Source organism: Rattus norvegicus, chromosome 2 (assembly GCF_036323735.1).
Source record: "Rattus norvegicus strain BN/NHsdMcwi chromosome 2, GRCr8, whole genome shotgun sequence".
In the NCBI taxonomy this organism is placed as follows: domain Eukaryota; kingdom Metazoa; phylum Chordata; class Mammalia; order Rodentia; family Muridae; genus Rattus; species Rattus norvegicus.
Window position 1 is genome coordinate 117,646,159 of NC_086020.1, and position 17,278 is coordinate 117,663,436.

The following is a 17,278-nucleotide window of genomic DNA, read 5'->3' on the forward strand; positions in this document are numbered from 1 at the left end:
CTGCCCAGATGTGAAAACAGAACCTGAATTTAGCCTGTGATTTCTGAAGCTTGGATCTGAAGGTGGCTCAAGATGGCTTTCTGCAAGCCAGGATGGTGAGCTATGCAGAACACTCAGGCCCTGTTTGGTGGTGGAATATGGACACGCCCCCTTTACCTTGAACTGGTGTCTGGCTGTGTCTGGAGATTATGGAGCTAGGTGTCTTAGCTCTCTCTTTACGGCCACTGAGGCTTCAGAACATTTCCAGATGGCCCAAATCATCACACATTCTCCCTGTGTATTGATTTATTGGTCTGTGAGGCTTAATTTGGACAGAATTAAAGAAACATTTTCTCTGCCAAGGGTACTAGACATTGTGCTTAGCTTCTTGGCTGTTCCTAGTTTCAAAACAGCAGATGACCAGACCAATAAAATGCCAGGTGGAAGACTCTATTGGCTTAGAAGGAAATTTATTCTGTAAGCATCTATTCCATAGACCCTGACAAATACAGATCCGCCAGGGTCTCATGGACCCACATCCCTCTATTTCAGCTGCATAACCACAGGCAGGGGTGGGATCTGCCAGGTGGAAGCAGGATCCATCACATAATTAGAGACACAGTTTGAAAACCCAGACACACATGTTCAAAAAGAGAAACAAGACTATAATCTAATGCCTTCTAATGTCTTTTTAAATTGATTTTTTTGGGTACAGATTTTCTTTGATTGAGGCAATCTTAAAAGTATGACAGGCAGAATTTCTTCCAAGTAATTTATTATGTGTCTGTTTACATTTAATTTGCATATCCAGCAAACTTTACTGCCAGCCTTCCCCTGTGGCAGACAGGGTTTTATATCACAGGGCAGTGATGAAGAAGGGAGGTGCTGAGTCTGTCTTCAGAGGGTGGGGTTTGGGGGGCAGAGACATGGTATAGAAGGGATAGAGTTTGGGGACCCAGAGGAAGGAAATAGAGAAAGGGTGCTGTCTGCAGCAGAGGAGGAGACACTGCAGGGAAGCTGTGGGGTGCAGAGAAGAAGTTGTACAGAGCTGTAAGAGTAGAGAGAAGGGCAGCAAGGAGAGGAACTGAGCTGGACTTGGGGTTCAGTAGTCAGAGACACTGAAGGTCAGCTGGGACTCCAGAGTCATGCAGAAATTAGCTGGGTCAGAGGGCAAAGTGAACATTTCTGGAAGGAGGCACACTGTAAACAAAAGCTGGGAAGGCATCCTGGCCCATCTGGGAACAGATGCTTTATTAGGGGCGGGGGCAGTGTAGACACCACACTGGCAGGAGTCGGGGTTGAGGGTGAAGAGCTAAGAAAGGTGCAGATTATAAAGTTTATAGTTAGGTGAGTGGATTCTGACTGCTCTAAGGAAAAAAAAATCATTATCTAAGTCTGTGCTTTAGGAAGATTACTATGAATGAGGCAAAAAATGGGATAAACAGGAACCTGCATTCCCTACACTGGTGTGAGCCTAGTTTGAACTGTTCCCACTGTTTATATAAGGGACAGTGGAAACTAGAGTAGGGTGTAGGCAGCAGAGATGGGGATAAATGGTGAATCTGAGAGATAGGTCACAGGATTGATAGGACTTAGTACTTGATTAGATATTCATGCAGGAAGGACAAGAGAAAGAAGAGAGACAACAGAAAGGTCGAGCTAGTAAGAGTGAGGCAGGCAGAAGGAGGAGGAGAAAGAGGGGAGAGAGAGCAATGAGCAGCCTTATGGAGGTATTAGATCTGGGATAGAGATTAGAAAAGGCCAACAGAACTGTGATATAGAGTTTGGATCTGACATAAATGCATGGAGTTCCTTTGGGATGCTTAGGTATGGTGCAGAGTACACTGTGGTCTGTGTGGTTTTTATGGTTTCGAGGATAAACATGAGTCAGAATCATGAACTCACACCATCTCAGGTTAGTTACACAAAGCCTAAGCTGATCAAAATTCCAGCATAGATGGGAGAGATGATTTCCAGGTCCTACCCCTTACTGAGGAGTTACTGGTAGTGTTGGTAACTGCTGGGGAGAGACAATCACTCTTCTTAGAGGATGTCCTTACTAGTAGTTTCTCATGCTCTAGCAGATAACACCACATTCATAGCATAGATGGGGTTTCTTGGTTTGTATGTGAGTAAAAAAAGATAAAGTTATCCAGAGAAATGGTTGGACTAGATTCTCTGGAGTCCATTCCATTCATGTCACCATGGACAGATGCAAAAAATAAGTAGAAATGCAGACACTCCTCCCACTCCTGCCGTTAGCCTCATCTGCAACTGACATAAAGCAGGTAAAGCTTAGACAGACATCGCTATGTTCTTGTAGCAGAATAACAGTATTAGGGAGTTTTACCCTAGGCACATGACCTATGTCGTCTCAGTTCCTGGCCACTTTAGCAGTGTCAGGTTCCGTCTTATGGCGTGGGCCTTGAATCCAATCAAAAAGGGGTTGCCTATGTGATTTAGTTACTTTTTATTGCTGTGGTAAAATACCATGACCAAGGCAAGGTATATTTTTAAATGTTTAATTTGGGAGCTTGTATATATATGGCTTTCCAATATTCTCCTTATTATAATCCTTATGAAAGAGCTAAATTCAGGGACCATTCCTGTGAAGAGAGTGGTTGAGAACATGCTTCTCAAAGACCAGATTTGGGTCACATAGGAGCAGTATGACCTGTAACTATCTTGAGTTCCATCCTCTGTCTCCTAAATCTTTTTTGAAGGACCAGCATTGGTGACTTTCTCACTGTACTTGCATCTGGACATTCCCATTAAGAGTTTATAAGAAATCCATGAAAGTAGAACATGAGAGCATGTGGTTATGTCGAACATTAAGAAGCCCAGTCAGTGATGCAAGGCTGAGGTCTTAGTTCTACTCTCATTGTGTGGGTCTTGTTCTGTAGGGCTCAGAGCCACAGGAGGAAGCATAGAGGTTCTGGTCTGGTCCAAAGTTGCTCTTAGCTCCAGAATTCCAGGTATAGAAAAGAAAGCTGTTTATGGTGGCCATTGACATAATAATCTTACCAATATCTCCAAAAACATCTAGGAGAGGGCTGTGCCTGCAAGGGCTCTTCTAGACAGATTTCCCTTTGCATTGAGATACACCCTGAATGTGTTTGTACCATTCTATGCACCAGAATCCTTGACTGAATGAGACAGAGAGAGGCTAAGCATCTGCCCTCATCTCTCTCTCTGCTTCTTCACTATGAATGTGGTCTGACCCTGTGCCTCTGGCTGCTGCTGCCATGACTTCCCCACCATGATGGATTTTACTTTCAAAGTGTGAACAGAAAGAAACTTTCCCATCCTGATGTTGCTTTTGTCAGATAATTTTTTGCACAGCAAGGAGAAAAGTAATTAAGACAATGTTTTACTGGATTAGAAGGCTTGGAAGGTATAACCAAGTTCAGATGAGATTCTTTGGGTCTGATCTAATTGCTGTCCTGACAGATGAAGGGAGATATAGACACAGAGAGAATTTACATTAGGAGTGGTGGAGATATAGAAGGAAGAAGGCATTGTGAAATGGGGTGCAGACATGCATGAAACTGATACAAGCTAAAGGATGCTGAGGCTAGAGAGTAGGAAGAGGCCAAGAAGCATTGGAGGCAACAATGATTTCTGAACATGAGGCAATACATTCCTGCTGCTTTTCTCCCCCTAGTTGGTTCTGTTGAGCTAGCAACCTCACATAGGACTAAGTTGTGATATCAGTGAGAATGTGTTTTAATACTGAGTTATGGTGAGTTCAATGGATGGTAGCAAGCTTCAACTTGCTTTTGTTCTCATCAGATCATACACTGCAGAAGACCCAGGTCTGGGAAGTACATATAATCCCTCATGGAGAAATGGCTTCCTGAACTGACAGAGATACACCCTTTCTTAAGCTCTCATTTAATTCCTCAAGTGGATCCTGTTTCTACTAACCAGGTAGAGATGAGATGCCTCACACAGATAGTGGTTCATGTGCCCAGAACTGAGAACCTTGCAGAAGTCTGCCTGACTCTACTTTTCCTCTCCATCATCCTCAGACTAATCCAGAAAAACAAGGTGGTTGGACATCTAGGGTTTGGGATCTCATTTACTGTTCTTATAGGGAACTCTACTTACCTTAATTACATCTAAAAATCTGGATGCAAGAATGTATTTATAGCAGGCTAAGATATAGATCAGCTTTACATTGCTTGGCTAGTATGCATGAAGCCCCAAATTTGATTTCTAGCAACACACACACACACACACACACACACACACACACACACACTGGACACATACTCCAAAAAGAAAAAAAAGTATTCTAGGTTCCTAAAATACTACCTCAAATCTATAGACATCAAATAGAGAATAGATTATATATCTCAAATTTACTATACATCAAACCCTAGACTCTGGGCGTTGTGTTGTTTTTGAGATATTAAGCTAAAAAGGACAGTTCTCAGCCACTTGGGAGGACTTGCCTGTGGAACTGGAAAGCATTCTGGGCTAGAGGGCAGAAGATAGGTACTTTTCTTGGGCTGTCTTAAGGGGATATCTCAGCAAATCAGGCAAGCCTTTTCTCATTTCCAAATATCTGTTCTTTTCCCCATTATAACCTGTGAAGAATTGGACCAGAATTGGGTGCTGCGGTTAATGTTTTATGGTGAACTGTCCTTCTGTACTTTGAATGTCCACAGGAACACCCACCAGCTGGTAACTCAAACAGTTGGTGTGAAGTGACATGCACAAGGCAGCCCTGCTCATGTTCTGAGGGAGCAAATGACTTTAGCTGCATTTTCTTTTCTCTCATGGACACAGAACTGGTGATTTGTTTTCTAGAAGGATGCTTAGAGGCTGAAGAACATTGCTGACTCGAGAGAAATGTTAAGGTCAATGGTATTCATGCTGGGCTGCCATGACATCTGAAGAATTAAAGTGCTGTTTGCAGGGTTAATTGTAGCTTCACTTTTTAACTAAGTGAAAATAAACTATAAACCCACTCCATTCCCACACAGGGAATTCCCCAGAATCTTTCAACTCTCCAGATGTTAAGAGGATTAAAGCATATTTAAATTAAGGATAGCTTCAAAAAGATATGTGAGTGTTAAGTGTGTATGTCAGAAGACATTGACTGGAAGCTTCCCCTTGGGGACTGGTGAAGAAGGGGTCAGGATGAGACAGTCATTCTACAGTCTTGTTTATTTGGGGTTAATGTCTATTTGGAATGGACATGAGAGAAAAGGGAAGGGCTTAGGAAGCTCAAACAGTGAGTGATGGAAGAGCTACAACATGTGCAGAGACAGAAGTGCAATGCTGTGGAAAGAGGAAAGCATTTTAATGTGGCTTCCTGGGGTGGGGAAGAAAGGAAGTTGGAAGCAAAGCAGCATGGCTCCTCAGAAGACCCAAAGGCAATGGCTGAATCCAAAGATGCTGAAATGGGTAAAATGACACATTGAGATTTCAAAATTTTAGTTATAAGAGTGATCAAAGATGTCAAAGAAAGACCTGGAGAAGGAAGCCATCAGACTTAAGAAAGAAAGAAAGAAAAAAAGAAATATAAATATTCAATGTTGCAAATGAACAATCCCAAGAGTCAACTAAAAAATAGAGTGTAAAGTACTAAATGACTAGCTCAAGCAGAAGACAGACTGTGGACTGGAAGACAAGGCTGAGGAAATACCACATCCAACATCAATAAAGAAGAATAAATGAATATGACTGCAACTTCTAAGAACCTTGGAATATGACCTGGAGACCAAATCAAAAAGTCCTTGGGGTAGAAGACAGAGCTGACACAAAAGATAAAAGTGTAAAGACTCCATACAGTAATAACATAGCAGGAAATTAACTTCAAATCTAGAGAAAGACACTGAACTACTAAATAGATACACCTGGAGAAGGAGCTCTCCCAACATGTTACAGTCAAAACATAAAAACATAGATCAAAGACATAATATGAAAACCTGTAAGGGAAAGCACCAACTTGCCTATAAGACAAAACCACATCAGAATAACATCTGACCTCTTACCAACAACTCTAACAGCCTGGAAAGCACAGGCCGATATATTCTAAGCTGTGAAAGTAAATACTGTTCACTAAGAGTTTTCTGTCCAGCAAAGTTAACATTTTAAAACTCTGTGAAGAAAAGGGTCACCTAAAGACAAACTAAAGTAGTTCATGACTACTAAGAGAGCACTGCAGAAAAGCTTTAAAGGGTTGCTATATGCAGAGGAGAAAGAAAGACAGTCACAATCATGGGAATATAGGAAAGAATAAACTTCATGAAAGCAATAGGTGAGCAAAAGAAAGCTTGGAATGAGTCTATTGTATTCCACATAGTAATCTAGCTAAGGGGCAGAATGAACATTCTACAGATTATTCTATTCTCTAGCTAAGGAGCAGAATGAACATTCTTCAGATTATCTTTTCAACTGATATGGATCACACATTCCTCCCAGCAGCCCAAGGGAGCTTTTCTAAAACAGATCATACTCTAGGCCACAAACCAAGTCTCAACAAATATAAAAAATATCAAAATAATGTTTTGGGTCTCACCAGACCATAGTGGACTAAAAGAAGAATTTATTAGTGAGAATATAATAAAAGAATTTATTAAAGAGAAACTATACACTGTACCAGCACAACTAAGAGGAAAGTTCATAGCTTTCAGCACTTTGAAATCAATGCAATCTTAAATAAATGACCTAAAACAAGAGCATGTCAAATCCTAAGAAAATTTGCAGTAAGAAATAATAAAGAACAGGGTAGGAATTAATGAAACACAGATAAAAGAATAAATAAAATGAAAGTTGGTTCTTTGACAAGATAAAGAAGATTCACAAACATCTAAATAAACCAGTCAAAAACCAGAAATACCAAACTGATAAAATAAGAGACATGGAGTAAATGTTACAACATATTCCAATGAAGTTCAGAGTATCACGAGGAAATATTTTCGAAAGCATACTTTCCCAAACCTAGAAGAAATGGATAAATTTCTGGGCACATATAAACTACCAAAATTAAATCAAGAAGGTATAAACTATTTAAACAGATACATAACAAGCAAGGAGTCCAAGCTACAGTGGAAAGTCTACCAGCAAAATAAATGAACATGGGTTAATTGCTACCCAGCCACTGAAGAAGACCTAGCATTAATATTCCTCAAACTGCCCCTTGAAATACAAAAGATAAGTAACTCTACCAAACCTATTCCATGAGGCTAGTAATACCCAGATAAAAAGTGGATAAGGACACAATGAAAACAGAAAATTTTAGGCCAGTATTCTTGAACATAGGAACAACTATTCCAACCTCTAGATCTAATGCTGTCTCACATATTCTCTTCTTTCTCAATCTATGTTCAGAACAAACTCAGAACTACCAAAACAAAACAAAACAAAACACCCCTGCACTTGTCCATATTTCATGGCAAGAATTCCAACAATATCAAAGATCAGTATCTTCTCTTTGAATTCTATCAGTCCTGTAGAAATATTTTCTTAATTATAATTACATAGATAAATATAGGTTACAGAATTAAAAAAATCATGAACTTAATAAAAAATTCAAGGAGGTTATAAAGAACCCAAAGAAACAACTCAATGAAATTATATAGAAAGAACTTAAAGAGAATAAACAATAAAGAGAATGATACCCAAGAAATCACAAATGTTAGGCTGGTAGAAATAATGAAGACAATCTAAGACTAGAGAATGGAATTCAATAAGATAATAGCATTGAGGAGGACTCAACTGGAAATGAAGACGAAATTGAAAAAACCAAAGCCTTATAAATAGAATGGATCAAGTAGAAGATAGACTATGAGGTCTTGAAGATAAAGTAGAGGATCTAGAGGATCTAGACCATTGGTTCTCAAATCTTTCTAATGCTACAACACTTTAATACAGTTCCTCATGTTGTTGTTACTCACAACCATAAAATTATTTCATTGCGACTTCATAACTGTAATTTTGCTACTGTTATGAAGCATAATGCAAATATCTGATATGTAGGATATCTGATTGATATTTGACCATCCAAAGGGGTCATGAACCACATGTTGAGAACCACTGATATAGGCTAAATAAGCAAGGAATATTATTTTTTAATAAACATAGGAAAGGAACACACTGGAAATGTGACACACCATGAGAAAAATCAAACCTTTGAATTATAGGAAGAGCTGAGGGAGGAGAATCCCAAATTGGTGGTATAGACTGAGTCTTCAACAAGATTATAGAAGAAAACTTCCTCAAACTAAGGAAAGCTATATCTATACAGATACAAGAAACACATAGAACACCAAATAGACAAGGCTAGAAAGAAAATTCCCATGGCACATCACAGTTCAAATATTAAGCATATATAAAAGCGAAGTATATTGAAAGTACCAGAGAGAAAACACAAGATACATATGAATAAAATTCCATTAGCAAAGCAATTCATTTCTCAATGGAAACCTTGAAAGCCAGAAGAGACTAACAGCATTCCAAATCCTAAATCCATGATGTCCAACCTAGAGTAATATACCCAGCAAAACTATCTACCGTAGTTGAAGGATAAGAAACAAAACTTTCCACAACATAAATAGCCTAAAAACATTATACCACAGACATCAAACCTAAACAAAATACAGGAAGCATTATTTCAGGCCGATGAGAGAAGTAAGCATAGCAGACAGACTGTGGAAAGAATTAAAGAGCCCATTTTTCAATTTCTTACAAGCTGTATTAAAAATGTTACATGCCATTTCCAACTAAGTTTTTTAATGCCAGAAATGCAACATTGGCTCAAAATACACAGTTCAATAAAGGTATTAGGACACATGCACAAGAAAGGTGCATGAGAACACAAAAAATAAGTCATAAAGACATAACAAATTACAGAATCATCTCAATAGATTCAGAAAAGGCCTTCAATTAAGTCAATATCCATTCCTGATAAAACTTTGAAAAGAATCAGGAAAAGAAGGAGTTTATGTCAGTATAATAAAGTCTGTACACATATTAAAAAGTCCCACTGTGTTCCATTTCATACTAAATAAGCAAAGGCAAAATCATATTTTCTAAAATCAAGAATGAGTAGCATGTGCCCACCCTTACCTCATTTACTCAACACAATGCTTGAAGTATTGAGCTAAAGCAATAAGACAAGAGAAAGAAATAAAAGAGATACAAGGGGGAAAGGAAGAGGTAAAAGTATTTTCTTTAGGTTTGACTTCTGGGATATAATTTTTGAGTTTTTTTATTGAGAAATCATCTGTCATTCTGATGGGATTTCCTTTATACCTGACTTGTAGAGGCAATGATCCTATACTCATCAGACTTTAAAGATGCAAGTCATATATCAGACAAGCACTTTTTATGTGTTGTATCTAAATTTTCTAATAAATCAAGACACTTTTTCTTTCAATATTATCTTATAATGCTTTAATAAAATCTTTAAAACTTTTTGTTTTTTAGTGACATTCATTTTTCTTATTTAGTATAAAGTCTTTTCCCACTTGTATTTTCCCATTATTTTATTAACATAAAGGAATTAAACAAAATGTTTAATCAGAGATATTAAGAAATTCAGAATTCAGAAAATTGAATTTCTGTTCAGGTACATTCAACTTGGTCATTCCAGAACTGATTCTATTGACACATCATCAGGGCACCTGACTCAAGCTTCAAGCATGCTGAAGACCAAATAGTGATCAACAGTTTTCCTCAGAGGAACATTAATAGGTTCTTTGCTTGAAGCCAGAAACTCATTTAGTCCCTGTAAGTTGTGTGAGTTTTGGAAAGTAAAAACCTTGACTCTAACTCCAACCGTTGACCTCTCCTCAGATCCCAAACTGAATATCCAATGGGTCATGAAATCCTGCCACAGCTTAGTTATCTGAAGCCCAGTACTCCATTCTCCACTCTAATCTTGTTCTCCCAGCTCAGCAACTACACCTCAGTCTGCTCACAGGAAACCCTGGGTGATGCCTATCCTCTCCCTCTACACTCATAACTACTCTCACAGAAGGTCACCATAGAACAGTAGTTCTTAACCGGTGGGTCACAACCTCTTGGGGTCAAATGACCCTCTCATGGGGGTTGCCTAAGACCACTGAAACATAGATATTTATATTACAATTCCTAACAGCAGCAAAATTAGTTATGAAGTAGCATAACTACTTCATAACTAAATAAAAGCTGGGGGTCACTACAACATGAGGAGCTGTATTAAAGGGTCACAGCAGTACTGGTCACAGGTTGAGAAGCACTTCCACAGAGTTACCTCGCAGACTGTAGGAATCCAACATGGACTGTCACAGCCCTGCTCATACTGGTATCCATACAATCATCCTCTCAGACCCGAACCACCTGCAGCTTCTTCCTCAGTCTCCCAGCTTCCTCTGGCTCCCTAAGATTCATCACCTCTGCATTCCAACTTTCTTTCTCAAAGACACCCCAGGCTCCACTCCTTCCCTGCTTATTGTGTGGCAGTGGTTTCCACCCAAACAGATTCAGATTCACGGTCCTCAGGCTCAGGGGATAGAATCTGGCTTCTGTTCCTCCTATCCTCTCCTTGGACAACTTTCCTACTCTATCTAGTCTACCCTTAGTGCCTTGCAGGCGAGTTCCCATTTCTCTTCTCTACTCACAGTGCTCTTAGGGGTTATTGGATTTGTACATGGGAAATAATATGTTAATATTAGTATGTGTGCTGTTTTCTCCTTTGAGGGAGATAATGGTAGATTAGATCATTTTTCTTTGCAAATGCCTTTTTGGGAGATATCACCATTTTCTTTTTATCATGACATCTCCAGAAGCATTCAGCTCATTACTTGTCAAGTCTGTACTGACTTTTGCTATACATATACCCAATGTCACCTCTTCATTTTATTACTTTTGTTTTGGTGAGTGTCTGTGTGTCTGCATGCATGAGTGCATGTGTGCATGTGTGAATGTGCCCATGGGTCACAGCTCCCACATGGAGGCCAGAGGATTACTTATAGAGGACAGTTTTCTCTTCCAATCATGTTGGCTCTGAGACTTAAACTCAGGTTGTGAGGGTTAGCAGTGATTGGCTGAGACATCTCACTAGTCCTCATAGTTATTTAACATGATTAAAATGCTACTAACTCTGAAAATATATTACCCATCTGCTTATGGAATTTATCGTGTCTTGATTTTCAATACACCCAATTATTAAAAAAAAACTTAAAAATATCACATACCAATTAAATTCTGTACAACTCAACGAATTTCTATACAGCTAGATAGGTGTTTGGAATGGAAGCCACAGAGCTCTACATTAAATTTTATATTTTCTGTATTGAACATATTTTATGCACTTATTATCACCAACCCCTCAAAACATCCACGATGACAGAGTTAGAATTAGAGAAATATATATGAAACTTGAGTTCTTTGCCTGCATTCAGTCCTTTATTCCCTTATTCTTAGCCTTTCTTGTTCTCTTTTGTGCTATTTTGTACCCACCTGGCAGTTGTTTACATATATGCATGTATTATTTGCTAGGTTTTTCTTATAAAAGAGAACATACAGGGTTTTTTCCCTGAGATTGTGTGACTTCACCTAGTATTGTATAATTACACGTCAGTAGTGCCAGTGAGATGAATGGCATGCAGTGTGATTCATGTCATGTCAGAAAAATCCCTCGGAAGTCATGTCATTGTGGTTTAATGAAAAGAGCTCTTGATTTGTGAACGGACTCCATGTGCAAAGCATGAAGGGGATCCTGGAGAGTGCCACACAGCTGGTCTCATTTCAACCAGAGACAACCCCACAGTGTAACGGCAACTCTTAGGGATGTTGTTTCTCTAATGCTGCTGACACACATAAGTTAGGGGTGGGTCACCATCGTCCTGTACAGGAGAGACAAGTGTTTCTATTCACCTCTGCATGCTAATAGCAATAGTGAGCTATCAGAATGATGTGTACTGGCTATAAATATACAAATAACAAATGCTTCCTGGGAGCTAATGTTAGAAGCTATAGACATACCTATTTAGTAAAAGTTTAAAATTTTCTGGCTCAAGTCATTCGCGCCTTCTGAATCTCTGTAGAACTCCAAGGAGCACCAAACTAAAATGTTCAGAGCTCTGAATGGCATACTATTTTGACCTTTTCAGTTGAGCCTGGAGCATCTATACAGAATTCATCTTGTGACCTGTTCTTTGAGATTAATTTTGCTGAGATCTGTTAACTCGAATGGATATGCAAATGAAAGAGAAAATTCACTGAGGAGTTACAGGGAAAGTTCTGGGAAGAGCATCAGGAGACCCTGAAGCACTGCAGGCACAGCCTGGGAGAACAACTTTGACAGAAAGCAGGAGGAGACACTCTGGGCAGGGCGGCTGTCGGACACCTGCATGCCCCCCCTTAATCAAGAGCCTGGACAAGACTCTTGTTGGTAAGGATTTGTTGTGAGTGGTCACAGGGCAAAAAAATGACAAGCTGGTGAAGCAAGGTCATGCCCTGGATTCGACAAACCTAATCAGAACTAGACACGCTCCTTTTTCTTCCCAGCTTAAACTGCTTCAGCAGGAATTTAGAACAGACAAAAAGAAATCTGTTCTGATTGAAATGATTGCAGGACAGAGTGATGGGTCACCAGGCTGGTTTTGGAGTATTCTTTCTTTGAGTGTTAAAATAGAGTTGATACTCAAGGATGCTCTGAATCACAGACCCATAGACCATCATGGTGGGAGATAGCCTGAGAAGTGATTGGATAGAAATTTCCAGATTTCATTCTGTAAGTAGTCACCTGGAGATGGTTTCAGAATCCCAGATTCTTTGTGAATAGGACCAATAAATCATGAACTTGGGTGTGGGTCTAGGCATCAGGTGCATGGTGCTTGGTCTCAGCAACTTGATTGGATCTGGGTTTGTGAGGATATCCCCAAGAAGGATTAACTAAGATGTGGAGAGACCTTGCCTCAGGGTTGGCTGTACTTCCTGGTTGCAGCCCATACATGAATCCAGGAGCAGTGAAGGACCACAGCCTACATCTCTTGAACCTTATTTAATACACAGGGACATTTTAGTAGGTAATCTTCCAAACCTTGAGTAATCAAAATAGCACAGTTTAGATGCAAATACAAACACACAGGCCAATGGAGCAGAGCAGAGAGCCTAGAAGTGAACCCCAAGCCAGCTGACTGTCAATAAAGGTGCTAAGAATATGTACAGAGAAAAGGACTCTTTCAATAAATGATGATTAGAAAATTGGATATCCTACAAAGAAAAGTGAAGTTAGGCCCTGGTGTTTTAATATTGAGGCATACAATGTATCCTATATCTGCCTTTTAAATACTGTGTCTATGCTCATAGGTTAGTACTGCTCTCAACTTTGGTCAGGGAAGTTTTGTTTTGTGGAATTGAGTGATGGCAGTTATTACAAATGCTCAGGACTAGTAAAAGTGCTCAGAATAAATGACAGTTGAATGCTTATCCCAATAGGACATCTCTATCATCCTCTCCAAGGCACAAGGATTATGGCAGAAGAGGGGCTGCAAAGGTAAGATCTATAGGAAGGAGAAGAGTGTTGTAGAATGCTGTCTTCCAGGCATGTCATAGCTGTTATACTCCTAAACTCAGCTTGTCAACATTCTGTCATGAAAGGATTGGGCTTGTGGGGCCCCACTTGTCCTTGATGATGTATAGGCAGAGTTAATGGATGTTGCCAGAGGACGTTTTCTTCAGTGGTGTAGCTCTAGGTAGTTTGCTCATGCTTCTGTAAATAAGCCCTCACTCATGAAACTGTAAGAGCCCTAGTTAAACTTAATGGATCACAGATACATGAAAGAAGAGGACTTATGAAAACAAAGGCATCAGTAGAAGTTTGAGAATATATATATATATATATATATATATACATATATATTCATATTCTCAAAAGAGTAGACACAAATCTTGGCCAACAAGTGCATAAAAATATGCTTAATGTGACTAATCAAACACAATGAGACACTGCTTCACACCAGTAAGAATGGTTGTTATCAGAAAGGCCACAGATGATAAGCACTGGAGGGAAGGCAGAGATAGAGGACCAATTACACACAGTTTTACTCACAGCCTATAAGAGCTGATCTCAGAGAAGCTGAGACTGGATGGTGGTTACCATAGGCAGTCTACATTAGGAGGAGAGAGCATGGAAGAGAAAAGCTGGCCTGTGAGTGGGTCATTATAGTAAGATGGGAGCAGAGAGTTTGGATGCCCTGTCACACAGTAGGGTGATTATATGCCAGAGATGTGCTGCACATTTCAAACTCCAGAAGAGAAGCTTATCAAATAAATACACAAATACGTTTAACCCATAAATAGCACGCAATTGTAATGCATTGAAGTCCATCACTCCATATATTCATCTTTATTTCATGTGAATAGTTATTTTGCCTAGATGTGTACCACAGTTGTGTCTGATGTCCACAGAAGATTCAGTTCAGATTCCCTGAAACTGAAGTTAATTATTGTCTTAAGCCACTATGTAGGTACTGGGAACTGAACTCTGATCTGGAAGAGCAGCAACTGCTCTTAAACACTGAACCATGTCTCTCGTTCTAGTTAAAATGAATTTAATACAAAGGAGAATCAAACAACATACTTAGTCAACATCAACACATTGTCTTTCTGTTTTGGAAAAGTCTCATGTAGCACAGGGTGGTCTTGAACTCCTGATCCTTTTGCCTCTACTTCCCAAGTACTGGGGTTACACATGGCTGTAATTATTAATGTATTCTTTTAGACAATTAAAAATTATTAAAACAGTCAATGAAAAATAAGTCATTTTCATTGTTGAGGAATCAGATTATGAATTAATTTATAGTTTTTGTTAAAGGTAGGATTGGTTCTGGTGTGGTGCAGCAGGCTTTCTGGAAGTCAGAGAGCTGGCCATGCAGACTGTGGTCAGATCCAGCACCACAACTTTGCTTTTGTTTTGTCCTTGTTGGATGGCCACTTAGCATGAGGCCCCATCTCCTCTGACAGTCACATTCATTCTGGGAACCCTGTGGGTTCAAGATGGTCTATATGCCCTCTTAATGAGCAATGACACAGAGCCCAGTGTGAAAGGCCATCCTGTGGAGTGTGGCATACCCATGAAGGAATGTGTCTTTGGCTAGAGGAGGTTAGCTGGAGGAGCAGCCTCTTCCAGGGTGCTCTAGGTTCTGTCCCAGGGACTCTAACTTAACAGATGCAAGGACCTGGGGCTCCCTCTGCTGTCACGTCTTATCTGCTAGACAGTGCTGGGCTTTACTGCTGCTCAAAAGAAACAAATTGGTCTGTCTGAGCAATTTCATTTTTGGTAAATCTTTTGTTAATTGCACCACGAATTTGTCATGTTTATACTTGACTATATATACTAAGCTTTCTGCCCAGTGTACTTCTTTTACTTTGAGAAGCAGAATTTACTCCAGCCTCCCCTAATGATACATATCTGTACAGTTTCTCGACAAAAGTTCTGGGTCTATTTTTCTAGGGTGTATTTAAATAGATGCACAATTATTAAAATAAAATGTTAATTTATTTTCCTCTTAATTGGACAAACCAACTTAACTCAAAACCTAATTCAATTTATTGAGTCCCCATGTGGTATAGATGAAATTACAACCAACACCATATCCTGTTGGAAATTTCCCCATGTATTTTATATTACATGCTTGCTTTTCTTCATTTTAACCTGTGATTCCCAGGTATAGTGTGTGTGTGTGTGTGTGTGTGTGTGTGTGTGTGTGTGTGTGTGTGTATGCATCTTATCAGTTCCTCTAAGGAGTGAGTGATCTCCATTCTAGGGCCTCAGGCAAGTCTGTCTTTCCATATTCATCTTGCTGTATGCTCACTCATTTAGTAAATATTTGCAGATGAGCTCATGTCTGGAATGCAGAGTCTAATAGACAGATTTGAAGTTTAGGGAACTTTCCAAACTGCTATTTGGTCTGTGGTTAGTCTAGGATATCAATCTGTGGAACACTGAAATTTGGTTAGGATGGTGCAAGGTAAAATTTCATTATGGTGGAGTTCTACAAAGATATAGTAGTCCCTGAGAGGCACACCACAAAAGCTGTTGCATCCTCAAATCCATCAAAGCTGCTGCAGGCCCCTCTTCAGGCCCAGCCTACCTTCACAGTAAAATGTTGCACAGGAGCTGTCCAAAATGGCGGCTCCTGTCAAAATGGTCGCACCATGACTTCTCCTCAGCCTGCAGCTTCAGCTTCAGGAGCTGCAGGAGTTGTCAGTAATGGCACCTCAGTGCGAGTGGAACCTCAGGATCTGTCCAGGTGGTGACACCTTTCCTGCCTCAGCCTACTGTGGTCATGAGGAGCTGTCCACGGTGGAGACAACTTCTTCCTGCCTCAGTCTACAGCTGGAACTGTCTCACAGGAGCTGTCCACAGTGTCAGCACCTCCTCTCCAGCCCCCCTCCCCGCTGCCACCCGACTCCCCCAGCAGCCCCAGAGAGTTGGCAAAAGCTGCAGCAGCCAGGAAAGACTTCCCACCCTAACGCATGGGCCTGATGCAGGGAAAAGGGAGTCCAAAAAACCCCACTAATTCCGGAGCTTCCCACAAATCCCATTAATCCCTGAGCAGGAAACCCACCAATTTCTGAACAGAAAAACCCAACAATCCCTGAGCCCTCTCCCGCCCCCAGCTGAGGATTTGAAATCTCGCCAATCCTCACTCTGGAAATATCTGCCCTGAGAAGCTCTACCCCTTTATCCAATTCCCTGCTACCTGCTCCCAGGAACAGAGGGCAGTCATCCCTGGATTCATCCCTCCACACCCTGGACCCTCCAATAAATCTCTTTCATGAGATTTTCTGCCTGGTGTGAAAAGAAGAAAAGAAGCAATGAAGAGAAGAGAATAGAAGAGAAGGAGCAGGCCTGAGGCTCCTGAGCTCCTCAGTGATACCTTCTCCTGGGAGCTGCAATGCCTCTGCAGCTTCCTCTCAGAGCTGTGTGGTTCCTGTGCCCTCTTCCCCCTGTGTCGTAGGGTGCCCTTCCACTGGGACATCATCCCACCCTAGAGCTGTAAGGTTCCTGAGATCCTGTGTCTCAGGATACCCTTCCACTGGGACATTGTCCTACCTCAAAGTTGTAAGGTTCCTGGGCCCCTGAGCCTCAGAGTGGCTTCCAATGGGGCACTTTCTCCCCTCAGAGTTGTATGAATCCCAGGCTTCTGAGTCCCAGGATACCCTCTCATCTGAACGGAAACACTGACAGTTAGGGGCAGTGGGAAAATGTGGGATTGTGGGATGAGCCCATTGTGCCAACCTTAAAGCATCAGAGCAAGGCCAGATCATCTCTCTCATCGCTTTAGGCAAA

At 40.5% G+C, this 17,278-nt stretch overlaps 1 protein-coding gene across 35 annotated transcripts in view; it reads right to left on the minus strand.

The window, feature by feature from the left end:
* The window catches only part of Pex5l (peroxisomal biogenesis factor 5-like), a 213,574-nt gene that overhangs the window by 22,960 nt on the left and 173,336 nt on the right, over positions 1-17,278 (minus strand). Inside the window, exon 1 of one of the 35 annotated variants that reach the window (XM_063281435.1) lies at positions 17,228-17,247. The gene's annotated coding sequence lies outside the window, so the exon portion shown is untranslated. 35 annotated transcript variants of the gene reach the window in all.